The following is a 17,095-nucleotide window of genomic DNA, read 5'->3' as shown; positions in this document are numbered from 1 at the left end:
TGTTAGTGGTTGAAGGGGATAAAAAACAGTCAATTTGCAGTGTTGTACCAATGTAGTGTGTTCATTTTGAAAGATACTGTGTGTAAACGTTAAATTTCCTGTGAAAACGGAAGTGTATTTTGAAAGAAGACAATACATGTAACAGGCTGAACTTGACACGGTGTCCCAGAACGTCAACAACCAACACACCCAGGGTACCTTGCATGTCGTATCTGGACGTGGAAAGTCCATGACCAAACGTTGGTATGTGACAAGGTCGCAATGAGAATGTGTTGTTAGTTCAGATGCCCCCTAAGTCACATGTTTTGCTGACGTTCTCCATTTTGGGGTTTTCATTTTTTTTTTTTTTATAATTCAACATAACAGTGTAACTGATACACAAATGGTATTGTGGGGAGGTGGAGTATTCTTTAAGTTCCTCTATAGTGACCAAATAAAGGGAAAATCCATTAAGTTGTCTGATAATTACAGACAAAACCTGTATGTACTTCTCAATGGGACGAGACAGCAGAATGAGGCTAATTGTTTTTCAAAGATTGTACAGCTTGATTAGCATCTATTCCTTTGCATTCCTATACACAACAAAATAAACAAGATTAAAATTCCCCCAACATCTGCACAATGTAAAGTATCAGTACGCACACATTAGGGGACTAAAATGATTAGAAAGGCACAGAGCACCACAGGTTTGTCTCAATCCAATTGAGCTTCACAATCTAGAGATAATAGCTGTCTAAACTGCTGATTAACTGCAGGGAGAGGCACATTAGATCAGATACAGTAAGTGGGGGATGTTATTGAATTTATCCAAAAAGTTCATTTTGTGGCCTCCCAATAATCATTTATCTTCATTTGCAAGCACAAATGCGATTTAGACATCTTCTTCTCTCAGGTTTTTGACAAGGATTCATTTGTCACTGTGGTAAACATCAAAACTTCAGACATTTTATCCCGACATTATTGTTTTAAGCAACATTTTATTTGACATCAAACATATGACACACTCAACTGTGGATGAATGCATCACCCCATGAGAAGCTCCGTATCTTCAGTCGCTCATCTGAAACCCTCCCTCTGACTGACTCACGGCTTTGATCCCACACAAGCAGCAGGGGCCCTCTGAGGGGTCTCGATCAGCAGATTATCTTTTAACTACATCAAGAATATCCCTTTACCAGACCAGCTCCTTTGCTCTCCAACGGTAATCCGTCTGAACGAGACAGGATTAATTCTTTCCCAGAAATGCCAGCCTACGACATGAACAAGTGAAGGGGCAAAGGGAAACCTGACATCCACTCTCTGATCCACTCAAGGTCAAGGCCTCGTACGCAACACACATTGTTGACAACTGTGCACTGAGTCGGACTCAGCTGCACATTGAACTGATCTACAGGGTTTTATATCAAACATAACAGGACACAGAGCTTCAGCCAATCAGGATGCTACTGTCAGCTGTCATTTTAGGCAGAACTGTCTTGCTCTCCTCCAACTCAATCACCTCCAGCCATCGTATCCAGAGTCCAAATCAAGCTCAACAAAGGCTCATTCCTCCACTCATCCAGATCATCAGCACTTCTCATCTTCACCAATCTCATCTTCACCACCTCTACCACGACCAACGTCTAGACCCCGTTGGGTTCCCTATTCCACTATGGATTCAACACCCTCCTTAAATCATACAATCTCTACGGGGTCTAATCGCCAAAGACTTTTCACATTTTTCATTCATATGTGCACATGTCAATAAATATTCTTGTTACTATAAAAACGGGTCTCTTCTGATTGAACTAACGTAGGCAGAAAATAGATGGTGAAACAATTGGTCAATTAGTTGATCAACAGAAAATTATTCTGCAGGTATTCTGCTCAAGTCAATTTTTTTTCCCTATCTACAATATTTTTAAAATTGTAATTTTTTTTTCAAGCAGAAAAGGAAAATAATAGGATAACTCCAGTTTCTTAAAACACTTGAATTTTGAAATGTTCTGATGTTTTAAAGGCAAACTGAATAATCAACAAAATCAGATCAGATCAGATGAAGCTATGATGAAGCCATGATGAGCTCTGGACACCGTAACGTACATTAAGCAGCTCATTGTGCTCAATGCAATTTAGATATTTGGAAGTCAGTTAGGGCTGCTAATGATTATTTTCATTAGGCCTACTGATTAATCTGCCACTCATTCAAGAACAGACAGATCAATAACTTACAAATATGGAAATCACAATATGCTTTGGAGCAATCTCTCAACTCTAAAACAAGGGAAGGAACTTTAATATTTCACCACGATCTAAACCAACAGTATGAAATAATTATTATACAAAAGTCATTCCACCCAGCCACAGCTGACCTCTGCTACAACCATTAATCTCAACAAGATGGTGAAAGATACTTTATACAGTGACAGAAAAAGCTGAAAATTAAACACAAGATTATAAACAGAGAGCAAGAAAATAGTCATCAGTAGCAGGAGGTCTGCAGCCTCATGAAATGAAATGGTCCACTACAGGTGAACACAGCCAACAGGTGAACTAATGATGCTCAAGCTCAAAGCAACTTTATGAAACATCGCCAGAAGACCACGTGGAAGGCAGCAGCAGGACTTGTTTGAACTTCAGGTGTGTGGTCATTAGCTGATACCAGCTAACGTGTCCACTGCTCGTAAAATGGTTAGCTAGCTAAGTGCTAGAAGGACAAATACAAAAACTCGACATGGAAGGCCGGCTATGGAGCTCACATTTACCGGTATTTCTCCTGGAGTCACATGTTGACAGGTGAGCTTGCTAATGACAATGCTAACGCTAAACAGCAGAGGCAGAAGAAGCTAACACAGTAGCAGGGTTAGCAGTTAGCGAACTAGCTACGTAACGTTAGCAGTAGCAGGGTTAGCAGTTAGCTAACTAGCTACGTAACGTTAGCAGTAACATTAGCAGGTGTAGCAGTTAGCTAACTAGCTACGTAACGTTAGCAGTAGCAAGAGCCTAATGTTATCACTGCTTTAATGAATTACATCTGACAGTCCTGCAGTGGTGGAAGTGTTAGCATTAGTAGTATGCAATGCCACAATTTAAATATACTCTGTTACACTTTCTTAAATGAAAAAATCAAGAATATCTACTAAAAGTAAAAATGCTTTCTATGCCACCAAAATAGGCTTTGTGTCGTTACATTAATATCTATTATACTATTTAATTGTTATTGATGCAATCACATATAAGATTTATTTTAAAGTTGCAGCTGGCAGTACCCTAATAGTAGAGCTAATTGTAGTAACTCAGAATTGTACATAGTAGGCTACTTGAATAAATCTACTTTGTCACTCTCCACCACTGCAGTTCAACAAAAACCCTTAACAGAGGCGGCCTTTGGCATCAGGGGGCCCGTTTCAATGGGTCCCTGTCATTGGTTCGACAGCCCATTGGTTCGACATCCCATTAGTCCGACTGTCCGCGGTGCTGAACGGCTCGCGGCGGGCGTATGGTGCGCTGCGACCGGCTTGAGGCAGAGCAGGCTCACGGCTTATGTGTTTGTCACTTTCTTTTTCATTTTAACCCACACCATGATCTTTTCCTGACCCTAACCAAGTGGTTCTTGTGCCTAAACCTAACCAGACCTTAACCACAGGGCATCATGATGATTTCAGAACGGACTTAGGAACAATGAGTTTAATATGGTCGGAACAATGGGATGTCGAACCAATGGGCTGTCGAACCAATGGGCAGTTCCCGTTTCAATACTTAATATGGGGCCCTACCACATAAAACATAAACATAATTATGTTTGCCAGCTACGCGTTCTGCGTCCGTGACGCATTATAAGCTGAAAGAACACAGTAAAGTCATCCATGCGTCCCAAGGACGCACATATTTTCCCATGTAAAACGATACATTGTGACCAAGTGTTAAAATCATAACCAGGGCAAGAAACCAGGACTCAGCAGAAAAGGCGAGGATTCAGGTTGGTTTGCAACAAATAAGGATACGGATACTTTATTGTCCCTTACAATCCCCTCAAATTAAATTAGCAACAAAAATAATGAGTGCTCCGCGTTATTTTTGTCCAGTTGTGGTCAGAGCACTCTCTCGGTCAGAGAAACGGAAATAAAAGAGAAACAACTTTCTACAGATTTGTTTTCAAAATTCAGCCAAAAAATCAAAAATTCAAAATTCTCAACTTAAATTAACAACAAAAATAATGAGTGCTCTGCGTCATTTCAGCACCATGGACAGCTCACTACCTGCATGAAAAGACACAGACACAGTTTTTTCTCCAGCATTTGTATTTCTTGGTATGTTTTGTCGATGGCACTGTGTGTTCTTACGCGCGTCTCCAGCTTGCGCCAGCTGTCCATGTTGGAACGGTGTGCATTTGATTTCTCATGATCCTGGAATGTGAGAGTGAGTCGTTCCCACATTCTGAAACCCCCGTCAGTGAGACTGTGATTTCGCTTGCCAAATAGGGTACAGCAAAAACAGAAAACTGAATCTGATGATTTTGAATACACCAACCATGACCTGCGTATTTTTTCTCCATTTTTCATCCTTATGAAATATCTGTCATTAGTAAAACGGTGGCGTGTTTGGCTCTGTGGGAAGTTAAAGTCCTCTATCTGAACGGGACCTCTCCGAACAATATCGATCCGTTGGTCACTGGTAATATGTTCTGGCCAACATGCCGGGTCTGTCTCTGTGAATGGCAGTGGGACTTTCTCCCTGGCTGCAGTGCTGGTGGTGGCATCTCCCTCACCTGTCTCAGTTGTGGGACTATCATCATGTGGTGCTTCAAAGGATAATGTTTGGTCATCATTATCACCAGCTGTTTCAGTAGAAAGGTCTTTATTTTCACCTTCTCCCGTATTTGTTGTTTGGCTGGCGTTATGTGAGTGGGCGGCAGCTGCTGCTGTAGTCGGTGCAGCTGTTATAGATGCAGGACCAAAGAAAGAGGTCACTTTTGGAAGACTACTCACAGCTTTCCTTTTGAAGTCTGCTAGTTTTCGCTTTTCAGCACCACTCTGGTATGTGCGTTTCATTTTGTAACGTTAGGGATGTTAGGTAGCTAGTTAGGTGATGGTTATCTGAAGGTTATAATGCTCCGTTTTTGTTCCAACTGTTTTACAGAGGTGTTGATTCAGCTGTGCAGAGGATGTAGTTTGAGCTCTGTTGCATTTTACTGACAGGTGTTTCTCTTATTCTCTCCGCACCATTTACTGTACATCAGTAAGGACAGGCTGGATAACAGCTCAGCATAATGTAATACAAATCAACTGCACCAAACTCTACACCTTCCAAAATGATCATACAGTTCAGTCAACACCTCTGAAAAACTTGGTCATATTACCCTTCAGGAAGGAAGGCTATATTGCAGGACTGTGTTAGTTTTAGCTACTTGTATCTCTATTCACTGATATGTAAAACATTAAATGTATTAAAAGCAAAGAGAATTACATGATGTTTATTGTTTTTAAGGTGGTATACCTATTGCACTATAGCTATTGTTCTGTCTGGCCATCAGTGGTGGAAGAAGTCAGCAATGTAACTTAGTAAATTAACAAACACTGGGATAAAGTGCAATTTTAGGTACTTGTGCTTTATTTGAGTAGCCTATAGTCCCAATTTAACACCTAGTTGATTCTACTAGCTTTTACATTTATACAAATAAAGGCCTGGCTCAATTAGTCGTCTGGTCTGGATGCCAATCAGTTCTTTTTTTTAATAGAAGTTATTTGGATGTATTAAACCTGGTTGTTGGCTACCTCAGATTATTATGTGTCCATTCTTCAATTACCCTGTAAATTATCACTATTCCTTTAATCCATAGGGGTCCCCAGATCAGAAGAATCAAAAGGGTTTTCAGAAAAGTTAATCCAAGTGAGTATTGTTTTAACAGGATAAAGTGGTGTTGTGTCGGTATGCTGGGTGCCGTAATCCTCAAGTGATGTAACTCATTCTGATGCTCATTGATCTGTTATCTGAAGCCTGCTTTTTCAACAAGTAGGCCTAATATTCATACTGATTTTAAGAAACAAATTGATCTTATTTTCCACCTTTGCTGAGCAACAGTTTTGTTCAACATATATTGGAATTTTTACTCCGTTACATTATCTGACTAACATATTAATCATTAATCTTCCGATTTTTTAGAAGCACGGGATGAATATGCTATTATTTAATACAATGTGACCAAACCCGAGGTTTCCAAGTAGAAATGCAAATACTTAAATGAAGTGCAGATACCTTAGAATTGTACTTAAATGTATTTAGTTAGTTTCCACCACTGATCCCAGCAAGATATAACCTACAATTTAAAAAGATATAACAGAGAAAATCAGCAAATTCTCACATTTTAGAGGCTGGAAATACAGAATGATTGTTATAGCAACTTGAAGAATAATTTAAACAATTAATTAATTTCAAAACTGTTACACAATAATATCATCTGTCAATCGACTAATCATTTCAGCTGTACCAAGAGCCATGAGCATACATTTAATTACATGGGTCACGTAGTGGAATAATTCCCCTCTAAGCTCAAATGATATCACGCTATGGACAACTGTGCAAGCAACAGACTTTTCCCACACAGTCTGGTTCAGATCATTTACGTAATTAAAGAGCAATAAATGGAAAATATTCTATTACAAGTAGTGGTCCAGCAGCATTTAAAATATTACTTAGATTTTAATATGCATAACTACTGTAGCTGTCGGGTAAATTTACAAAATGAATGATACACCCTCATCCCCTCTGAAATGTGGAAGTCAAAGATAATACAAAAAGGAGATGCTAAGTCCCTAAGTACTTCAATACTTGAGTAAATGTATCTAGTTACTTTCCACCACTGGTGTGTCACATGCATCCTCACAATCTCACTTACTCAAAATGCCACTTCTGCCTGATGCTACATCTGATGTTTACATTTTACCGGCATGTGACTAGATTATTGAACTCTAATGTAATGAAATGAAATGATATATGATTACATAAGTGCACCACAGATCATGACATTGTGTTATATCATCAGTTTCCAAAGGAAAAGAGCAGCCAGTTGATAGGGTCCATTGTGGATGAATATTTCAATCGGCGAACTGCTTACAACAATAAACAGCTACAGAGCAATATTGTCAGATTATATTTGATCTGAGGGACTGACGTCGGCTTTGTTTTTGAGCATGACTGACCTGAATCTGGTCTGACAAATCTCATGTGAGGGCATCCAATTTTAACACAGCATACCGATGAAAGGTCACATTCATTCTGATGATCTATAAAGTAAGATAGACTGTGTGTATGTTCTTGTCACCCGAACAGATTTTCCCCTTTTTGTTGATATGACTCGTGTCTTAAAAAATTGTATTTGAGAAATGTAACAGCAGCGTTTATTTAGCAGCACTTATTTTGGACATTTTGTTCCACAGGAGTACGCTGAACTGCTCGTCTTATTTCCATGCAGATCGTGTCATGATCTTAGCAATGATGCTACTTTAGAAAACATGAATTCAAAGTGTGAGTATTTTGTACCTGCTTTTACTATGTGCATAATCTGAGAATGGCTGCTGTGTGTTTGCAGGAACACATTGTGGTAATGCATTTTTTTCACGGTGCCTAGATGGACTCAAATCCTGGTCATTCAGTATCACTTAGTCATCACTAAAGTAAACTGTAATCTGGTCAGTTGGAGGGCAAAAGGATGTAAGAGGTTTCCCTCTGGTGTAGAGCCCTATCCTAGACTCCATGGACATGTGACACCTAATGCCTCCTACGTAACAGTAAATAATCCTGCCATCGTTAAACCCAGCCAGATTAAAGCAAATCCCTTATGAATTGATTTTTTTGTTGTAGTTTTCATAACCATATTAATGATATTATGATGATTCTCCCCTTCTTTTGCCTTCTGTGAATCATCCGGACAAACATGTTAACAGATTGCAGAATGTCGTGGCTGCCGCATACAGCGCAGAGTCAGGCATATGCCTGTCGCACCATAGGGAAACAAACAACAGTGTATGGAACTCAGGCTGGCTAACGTAGCACGTTCAGATGTACAAAACATGTATTTGTAATTTAATGGATTGAGAAGAGAATGACCTCTGCAGCCTGTTAAGTCTAAGCTGTGGAATCCGGAACCGTCTGTTAGACGACATAAGCTTTTTTTTCTTTTTTTCCCGAATAAAATATGAAAGGGATCTGATGTAATTCTATTATGGTACTGCTACTGCTGCTAGTTCCTCTGCTAGTGCTTTTACTACCACACCTACTACTTCTAATGTCATGAAAAGTACTCAGACTACCACTTGTACTATTTTACCATTACTTGATTGGAATTTTCTTTAGTTTGTGTAACACTAAACTTTCTTTTTTCCCCCTACTCTAAGAGAGATTAGACTCCTGGCTGAGCGACTGACCACCACTGCTGCAGATGGGACGACTACACTGGGAGTACAGGTGATCCATTATTTCCACATACGCTGTGTCCTTTATACACGACCGGCAGAGTTCAGTGTCACACATGGGAGGAACAGTGGGCTATTGTTCATTGTACAGTTCCCTTGTCAAGCTCAGTATTCACAAAATTCAATTCAGTTCAAAACAGTTATTTGTCCCTGAGCGGACAATGTGCAGAGGCACGTAGAGAAGGTTACACATACAATAAGTTTTAAAAAATACATACAAATGTAAATACATAAATGCAAAAATAAGCCATACATGCTATTTTAATGACAATGGTCTTAGAATGAAAATGATAGTAAAGTGCAAAAAAAGCTGTATGGGAATGAAGATGGTTTTACAATCAACATATTTCAGATACAACCTACCCACTATCTTTCCAACAACTTCCCACCTACATTAACTCCCAGTTCTTTTTATTTCTGTTGCAGCATGTCAACACGTCTTAAAGTCTCCCCTTGTCTTAGGTCAACAGATTAATTTTCCCATCTGTGGCATTCACAACTCATATTGTGCAGTTGACTCAGCTCCATGCATGACAGATGTCTTATGCAATCCTGATGTAATCTGGCATTAAGGTTGGATGGATGGAGACTTTGTAAATTATTTCTCTTTGTGCCATCACAGTTGTCTTAAGCAGGAGATATTTGTGGCGTGTTTTACACGCAAGACCTAGATTCTGAGAAGTGTTGTTGTAGTGCAGATTTGTGCCCCAATTCCTCAGACATAGCATGCTGAACTATTCTTAAGGACAACCAACAGTGTTTCTTTTTTGTCTGTTTTAAGATCCATGGTTTTGTGAAATTGTCTTAAACACATTACTATTATTTATACATAATTAAAATAATTAAATTTTTTAAGCGACAATATTAATAAGGATGTGCTCTGTCTTTTACATATAGATGCTACAGTATTGTAAACCGGCCACTAAGCAGCATTTTATGTATTCATGAGATTTCTGACTGTATGTCAGTCTTCAAACAAGAACGCAAGATAAAAGACAATTGGGGTGTCAAGAGTATCATTTCATTTTTTGTGAAAATCATGAATACATAATATAAGACTGGAGCCTCACTGGTGAGATGAAAGCCTGTTAAGGGTTAAACATAAGCATATTAAAAAAAAAAAAAAAAAAAAAAGCCATCTGTGTGACCTGACATCCCCCCTCATGTGCAGAACCTGCCCTCGCTGCTCTGACAGAAGCTATGTGATAATCGAATGGTTTCCCGTGTCATCGGGAGGAAGTATTACATCACAGAATGAATGCACATGTACAGATGTGATGTAAAAGTAACCAACCAGACACTGATGATCAGCCTGAAGTAATAATGGGCACACTGAGTGGCCATGTGGCTGTTACGCAGTCAGTCACCCGCAGCAGCAAGGTTGCACGACTTTGAACCCAAAGGTGCTTTAACTAATATATAAAGCAACAGTACATTATGTTCACTAATTCTAAAGAGGGCTGGAACAGTCTGTCTCATCATGCAGTCCATCCAATATCTCAACAACTATTAGATGGATCACCATGAAGTTTTGTGCAAACATTCGTGATTCCCAAACATTGGGCATCATTCACTGAAATGTATGTAGAAATGTTCTCACGCTGCACACCAAATAAGTGTGCATGCAAAATTACTCTCAGATTCATAACATGTGCACTGGCCAAATTTTTTCTTACTGCGTGGCGCTTACGATTTGTGCTAAATTTAGGTTCTTATGTCTATTTTGCAAGTGTTGGTGCTGCTTTTTTTTTTGGTTGGCTTTGGATGGAGAACGTCAAAAAGTATGGTTGCGAGTCACTCACTGGGATAAGGACATCAACTCATTGTCTGTAAACTCTCCTCTTGCGGATTCCTGCTAGCTACCTGCTTGTTAGCCAAGTTGAGATTTCAAATGTAATGTAGTAGGCTTGTGCCGGTTTGAAAATTTTCCAACCGGTTTGATTTAAAGCCAAATATCTAACCGAACCGATATATCGAATTATATACCTAATTTTACCACTGGAGGTTGCATTTGAGCTATTTTTCCCAACAAAAGCCCATTATAGGTGTAATGCGCTTCCAATCCACTAGGTGGCGGTAATGCTGTATTAACCGCCAATACACACAAGGTTACACAAGAAGAACAAGCAGAAAGACACTTCTCTCGCAGCAGCAGCAGACAGCTGAGCGGAGCTGCGGAGCCCGCAGTCCGGGGAGCCTCTAAGACAAACTAAACAAAACTCTTGTAGGCTCCTCCACTTCATTTATAAACATACATAAACCTTATTAAGTTGTCATAATGCATGTTACAATGAAAAATAAGTTGAATATAGTCCCTTGACTCAGCTGATGTGAAAAGCCAAATGAGAAGTGTTGTCCTGGGCCTACTCTGGATCACTGCATCCATTCAGAGGTGGCTACATTGCACCTCGCCCGTGCTTGGGAGGAGTGACCATGCAGAAGTCTTGATGAGGTCGGGATGTGTGGACAGTTGAATCATTCCACAGCCAGAAGCCATAGATTACCAGAACCCTCCAGAAACATGGACAATTATAAACAGCAGCCAACAACATAAGAAGACGTAACAAAGGACTTAATTACAGAGCACAAGTTAGAGGAACTGATGGGATCACATTTGACTGGAGTTGTACCTTGTATAGTTCCATGCCACAAATAAATGCTTGATTGATTGATTGATTGATTGATGGAATCAAAATCATTCCAATTGACAGGCGTGTACTCGATAAGCAATTCATCATTTTCTTTAAGACTTCCTCTTCCGTATGCTGGTCATTCTGGCTAATCTGCATAAACTGATATCTGCATATGAGTGCAGATACATTTAAAAGAACTAACAAATAGGTAAATTGTCATCAGATGATGGCTGATGGGCTCTGACGTTGCATTTTGGCCAGTGCATTTTCCACAAGCACTCTTCACCTGCCGCTCAAATCTGATTCGTCAATACTACTCAGGCTACAAACGGACTCCAAGTGGAAGAAACACTTTGCGTACCAAAATCTTGTCCCATTGCCTAAAGATTCTGTATATCTATGCAGATATCTGTTTGCTAATTACTAAATGCAAGCATGCTAACACTAAATTAAGATTGTTAATATGATAAATATTTTACCTGCTGAACTGCACGTTGGCACTTTTATTGTGAGCATGTTAGCATGCCTCTGTAGCCTCTTAGCCTTGTTGGGAAGTGCTTGGTTCAGCCACACCAAATAAACGTATTCTAAAACATCTTTTCAGATTTTTCAATGTTTATAACTGATTAAAGAAAATCAGTTGATTTATTTATGATGAATCAGCCATCTCACATTTTCTGTAGAAATTCTGTGAAGCAAAACGGCAGATGACTCATCTGAGATGTTGCTTCGGAGCTTCTTGAGATTCAGAAGTGGAAACCCAGAGCCCTCCTTTCTGTGCGCTGCCATCTAATTCACATCCTGTCCATTTGTAAGCAACCAAACATGCCATGACGATTTATGCAGCTGACACGTGGCAACCATTAATCAGGTATTCGCCTGCGACTGGGAGTGGTGATAAGGCCAATGGTTGAGGGATGAATGCTGGTAGGGATGAAAAGACATTACATTTTTTCCCCTTTACAGTACATTTGTCATATTGATTTAATTGATTTACATAACAAAGAGGCCAGGTGAGCTCGCTCTCTCTTTCTCTCCTGTCGAGTGTGTATTGTGTGTGTCTTTGCATGTATTCTGTGCTGAGATGTTTCTCTGGAAAGTTTCTCTTTGTCATCCTGACATTGGAGGAAAGCTATTTCTGGATCAGTGTTTGCTTTTGACTCCAACGTAGCATCCCAGAGGTTTTATTTACAAGAGGGAAACTGTTGGGTTACTTGACATACACAACTGGCCAAACCTCAGATGACCTGAACACAACGACCTCAGAGTAAAAATCAATGATTATTATTAGACAAGGGAAAGTCTTTTATGGATTCCAAATTCTTATTTTTCAGTAGGTAAACAGAGCAAAATCTATTATTCATCACATTTTATAAACCATCTCTAATCAATATTTGCCTCACCTAAAGCCAGCACACAGAGCTAAGTTAGTGGTTTGTTTTGTACAGATAAAACACGGATAAAGTTCTGTCTGGTTTTGAGGTTACTCTACTGAGGGCTGACCTTTGTGTGGATATGACACATTTCAAACTACACCACTCCAATCACTGACAATCACTTTCTTCTTTGCTGATTCTCTCTTTTAGAAAGTGGTGCCGTCAGTGTGAAGTGTAAAACTCTTCAGTTCAGTTCAGATCTTTTTGTACCACAGGAGGAAATTCTTTTTTCAAGGCAGCATGAAAACACAATCAGACATTAAGATAAATAAAGACATAAAAAGTGCCGGTGCTAGACATGCAAAACCAAGTACCACAAAGTTCAGGTAATATAAGCAAAGAAACAGTGACAGTAAGAACAGAGATAAAACAAAGTCCTAAGCTGTAACGGGAACCAAGAGGCAGGTCATGGTGCATCAGAATTAAGAGTGTTTACTGCACATCGGATAAATGGTTTCTTATTTTCTGCAGCTGTTATCTCTGACCAGACCGGGAAGAAAGGTCAAATTCCTTAAAGAAAGGATTGTCTGGATTTGCAGTGATGCTGTTTAGCTCTTTGTGTTGTCAGCCAGCTGCTGACTAATTTTTTGACTCAATAATGTTGTCCAGTTGATTCATTTGAATTCCCATACCAAGAAATCAGTGAGATGGTTGGGACTGATTCTCTGATGGATCTGTAAAATAATATGTCTACTTTAAAAACATTCACAAGAGGGAGGGCATGAGTACTCAGTATTTGTTAAACAAAAAACATTTTTTGTTTTGCTTTGTTAGAAAAACATATAATAAATGTAAACATAAATTGCCCATGGTCTATATTAAAAGTTTACTCTTTTTTTTAATGAACGCAGTGACATTATTGCCATCTATGAATATCTGCACAGATCCATCAGGGTCTCCCACACATTCATTTATTTGTGGTGGCCTGCCACAATCACAACACCTGGCGCTACATTTTGATTTTCTGTTTTGAGAGCTGGACTGGTCATTGGAGCACTGTTGGAATATACATACTGTTCGGATATTCATTGCACCCCTCTCTTGGAGTGCAGATGGTATGCTGGGCAGATGGAGCAGCAGAACACCAGGCAGAGTGAAAGGGACACTGAACCGTTCATTGTGTGTTGTCTAAAAGTTTGCTTTTGTTGGCTTCTGCAGCAGCTGCTCCTCTCATTCTTCGATCTGATCTGCTGTGATTGGATCAACTGATGAAATATCAACCTCGCGACCCAAAGTCCTACAGAGTGCTGCAGAATATAGGGGGACAAAGAAAAAAAACAACAACAAATAAATGTTCAGACCCTAATACAGGCAGAATTACAACTTTGCATAAGAGTGATGTTTAGAAGTATTTTGACAAAATGAATTAAATGAATGTGCAGTGCAAGCTTTTTTACATTACGATGGCATATCATAGAACAACTAGTTCACTGATTGACCATTTGCACATTAACAAGGAGAAAACAGTGGTAACAAATAAGAGGCAATCTCTCATCACCTCATTTGCTAGCAGCATTAGTATATCCCTTTGTGATGCCACCAGAATCCTTGTCAGTATACTGTATCAGTTGTCTGAGAAGGTGTAAGTCTGTGTAAGGTTAATTACGGTGTCTTTGAGGTCATTAACCACAGGCCCATGTATTAACTCATTTCCTCAGATCTGTGAATTTAAGAAATTGCCTGACCTTGTATGAACTTACATGGTTTTTAGAGAGAATGAACAGTAGTGGGGACAGGAAACAAGCCTTTGGAGAGCCTGTGTAGGACAGAATATCCCTTATCCTGACCCTCTGAGGTCTGCAACTGAGAGTCCAAAAATCCATGAAATCAATAATTAGAAGATGTAGCAGGTCTTAATTCTATTAAAAACACAGGAAATCAATTAAGAAATGTTTGTGTGCTGACAAGATGCTTGTACAGATAATTAGACAGAGAAGTGGCCGCTGTGTTATCCACCCCTCTGTTTTTATAAGGGATCAAGGGAACCTTCAAATCTGCCGACCAGCTGCGCTTTGACCAGTCTCTCAAATGCCACTGGCCTGAAGTCACCGAGCTCCAAGAAATACTTTTCATTAAAAGCTCTTAGAGCCAGCTGCTGGTGACAGTAAGCTGGAATTTGCCCAAAATAATGAAAGAAAAGGGATATGTACAGTATGTGATTTATAGTTAGCACAATGACTGGGATAGGAATGCTTCATGAAACATTGGACTACAGGCGAAATTGAAAACACTCTATGTCTTTTACGACCTTGTAGTACTGTAATGCGGAGTCCAGCAATTCACCTGTCACATTTTGTGCTGCAACACATACAATATTATTCAGAGACTGTTTGAGCTCAACATTCTTGGCTGGCTCAGCAAAGTAGTCTCTCTCATCTCACAGAACAGAACAGTTGCCATTTTGTTTTTGTCATCTTGACACTAGTGAGAATAGACACATTATAGAACAGGAAGGTATTGTCATATTAGTTATAATGGGAATATTGGTTCCTGTTTTTTAATTGCATACATGCAGAGTATGAGAGAAATGACAAGAAGTGATTTTTAGTAGTTCAGTGTTTATAATGCGTCATTTCCATGTAATTCCAACAGCTAATCAAATTTTAGCAACTGAATACTCTTTTTTTTTTTCTGATCATCTTTTGATAGATGAAAAGCACTCAACCACGCATCCTCATAATCAGTCTTTATATACAGTCACACGCATCAATTCTTTTACATGTTCCTTTTGGGTCAATTGTCCGGATTAACTCCTGGATGAAGTCAGTAACATCCTGACAATACGCAAATACATTATCACTTTTTACTGGATGTTTTTTTGAGTGCAAGTATAAAAGAAAACAAACAAAAACTAGTGTTTAAGTAGGTTTTAATGTGTTATGTTCCTTTCCCTGATTTTGCTCTATTTTCCATTTTATCTGGAAACCTTGTTGTTGTTCTGTCTTATTTAGAATACATGTAAATGCAGATTTAATTTTGGCATCAGGCTCTATCTCCCTGCCAACGCAGCATGCAGAAAATCAGCACGAACTGACTGGGGATTCATCCACAGGTGGATGGCAGCAAGCTGTTGCGGAGTGATTGCACAGGAAGCAGCAGCAGCAAAGATTGAGCAACTCTATTTGACAGCTCAAATAGACTTTTTCAGTTGGTAATGGCACTTCACATATTCAGCCAAGACACAGGCAGGTCAGAACACGGCACCACTTAAGTTGTCAGGCTGATTTTCCTCTGCAGGCTTGTTTCAATTCAACACTTAAATGCTCTATTTGGATGTTCCTGAGCACTGTTCAGTCACGCTGAACACTCTAGGCATAATATTTGAAGCACCCAACCCAGGTTATTGTTGCCGTATATAAATGAAAATTGTAATTCTGATAGATGTCATGCCAGGCCAGTGTTAGAACTACTGTAGTGTATGTAAAGTGCAATAGTCTGCCAAACTATTCACCAAAAGGAAAAAATGAACCACACCAGGCCCTGAATCCACCTAATCCAGCCTTTTGCATGCACATTTTTTACAGACAAACACTGTGAGTTGCTAATGTTGCTGTAGTGAGAAGTTAGTAGAATGAGATGCCCGACCAGGCAGGTAACATTATGTTGTGTTTTATTTGTAACAGCATTGTTTACGTACAGCATGTGCTCTGTTGACCTGTATTTTCTCTGACACCCAAAATATGTTGATGATGCTGATTTATTCCCCTGTAAATAACGTTATCCTCATCGTCTTTCTCTCTGCTGGTTGCTGTGTGCCTTCCACTGTTTGACGGTGACACAGAAATTCAAAACAAGAGCGTAACCTAGAGATGACGATATGGATTGATGTTTTCACTTTGCATCGATGACATTGGGTCATTAATCATTGAATCAATAAATCAATCCAGATGGATGGATCGTTACACATCTAAAAGATAGCATGGCTAAGAATAGATTTAAATACACAAGAAAACAGTTTCCAACCTCTTATTAGAAAAATTAGAAATATATTATCATACTTTAATCTGTCCTGAGTTCCTGTTGTGTCTGCTGTCCATTCAGCAACTTTCTACTGTTCTCTTTGTATTTCTGTCGACCAGTATGGTCAGACAAAGAGCATGGATACCAAGAGGCGAAGCTCAATAGAACGCCCCATAGCAACAAATTCCCCCATGGTTTCGTCCTACCGCCGCCATTTTGGACCGTCAGCAGACCGCAGCAGACCTGCTTGCATACAAAAACACACAGACACACTGAAGTATATCGCTATTAATTACGCTTACAGTGCTACTCACCTCGTGGTAGCTTGGTCACAGCTGCTTTTTCACGTTTTTGTAAAGCAAAATATAGACTTTAAAAAAAAAAAAAACGAGGAAAAACGGCCGAGATGGCATCTCTACATATTACATCCACTTATGAAAAGATTAACTTAATTAATCCTTCAAAATCACCCCATAAGCCAATCTGCCAAAAAAAAATAAATAAATAAATAAAAATCAATATTTTAACTAGAAACACATTAATGGCGACGTCACATAGTCAGGAATAAAGATTTATTTACAGTTTGTACAGTAAGGGGACAGTAATAATAATAATA

At 39.3% G+C, this 17,095-nt stretch overlaps 1 long non-coding RNA gene across 1 annotated transcript in view; it reads left to right on the top strand.

Moving 5' to 3' along the window:
* The first annotated feature begins 2,651 nt into the window (after positions 1-2,651).
* Positions 2,652-17,095, top strand: part of LOC126395895 (uncharacterized) — a 19,912-nt gene continuing 5,468 nt past the window's right edge. Inside the window, exons 1-3 of the long non-coding RNA XR_007570502.1 lie at positions 2,652-2,775; positions 5,819-5,868; positions 8,373-8,442. This is a non-coding gene — a long non-coding RNA (uncharacterized LOC126395895). The remainder of the gene's footprint in view (positions 2,776-5,818; positions 5,869-8,372; positions 8,443-17,095) is intronic.

This window comes from Epinephelus moara, chromosome 9, assembly GCF_006386435.1.
Source record: "Epinephelus moara isolate mb chromosome 9, YSFRI_EMoa_1.0, whole genome shotgun sequence".
Lineage (NCBI taxonomy): Eukaryota > Metazoa > Chordata > Actinopteri > Perciformes > Serranidae > Epinephelus > Epinephelus moara.
This window is presented reverse-complemented; position numbering and strand designations above follow the sequence as displayed.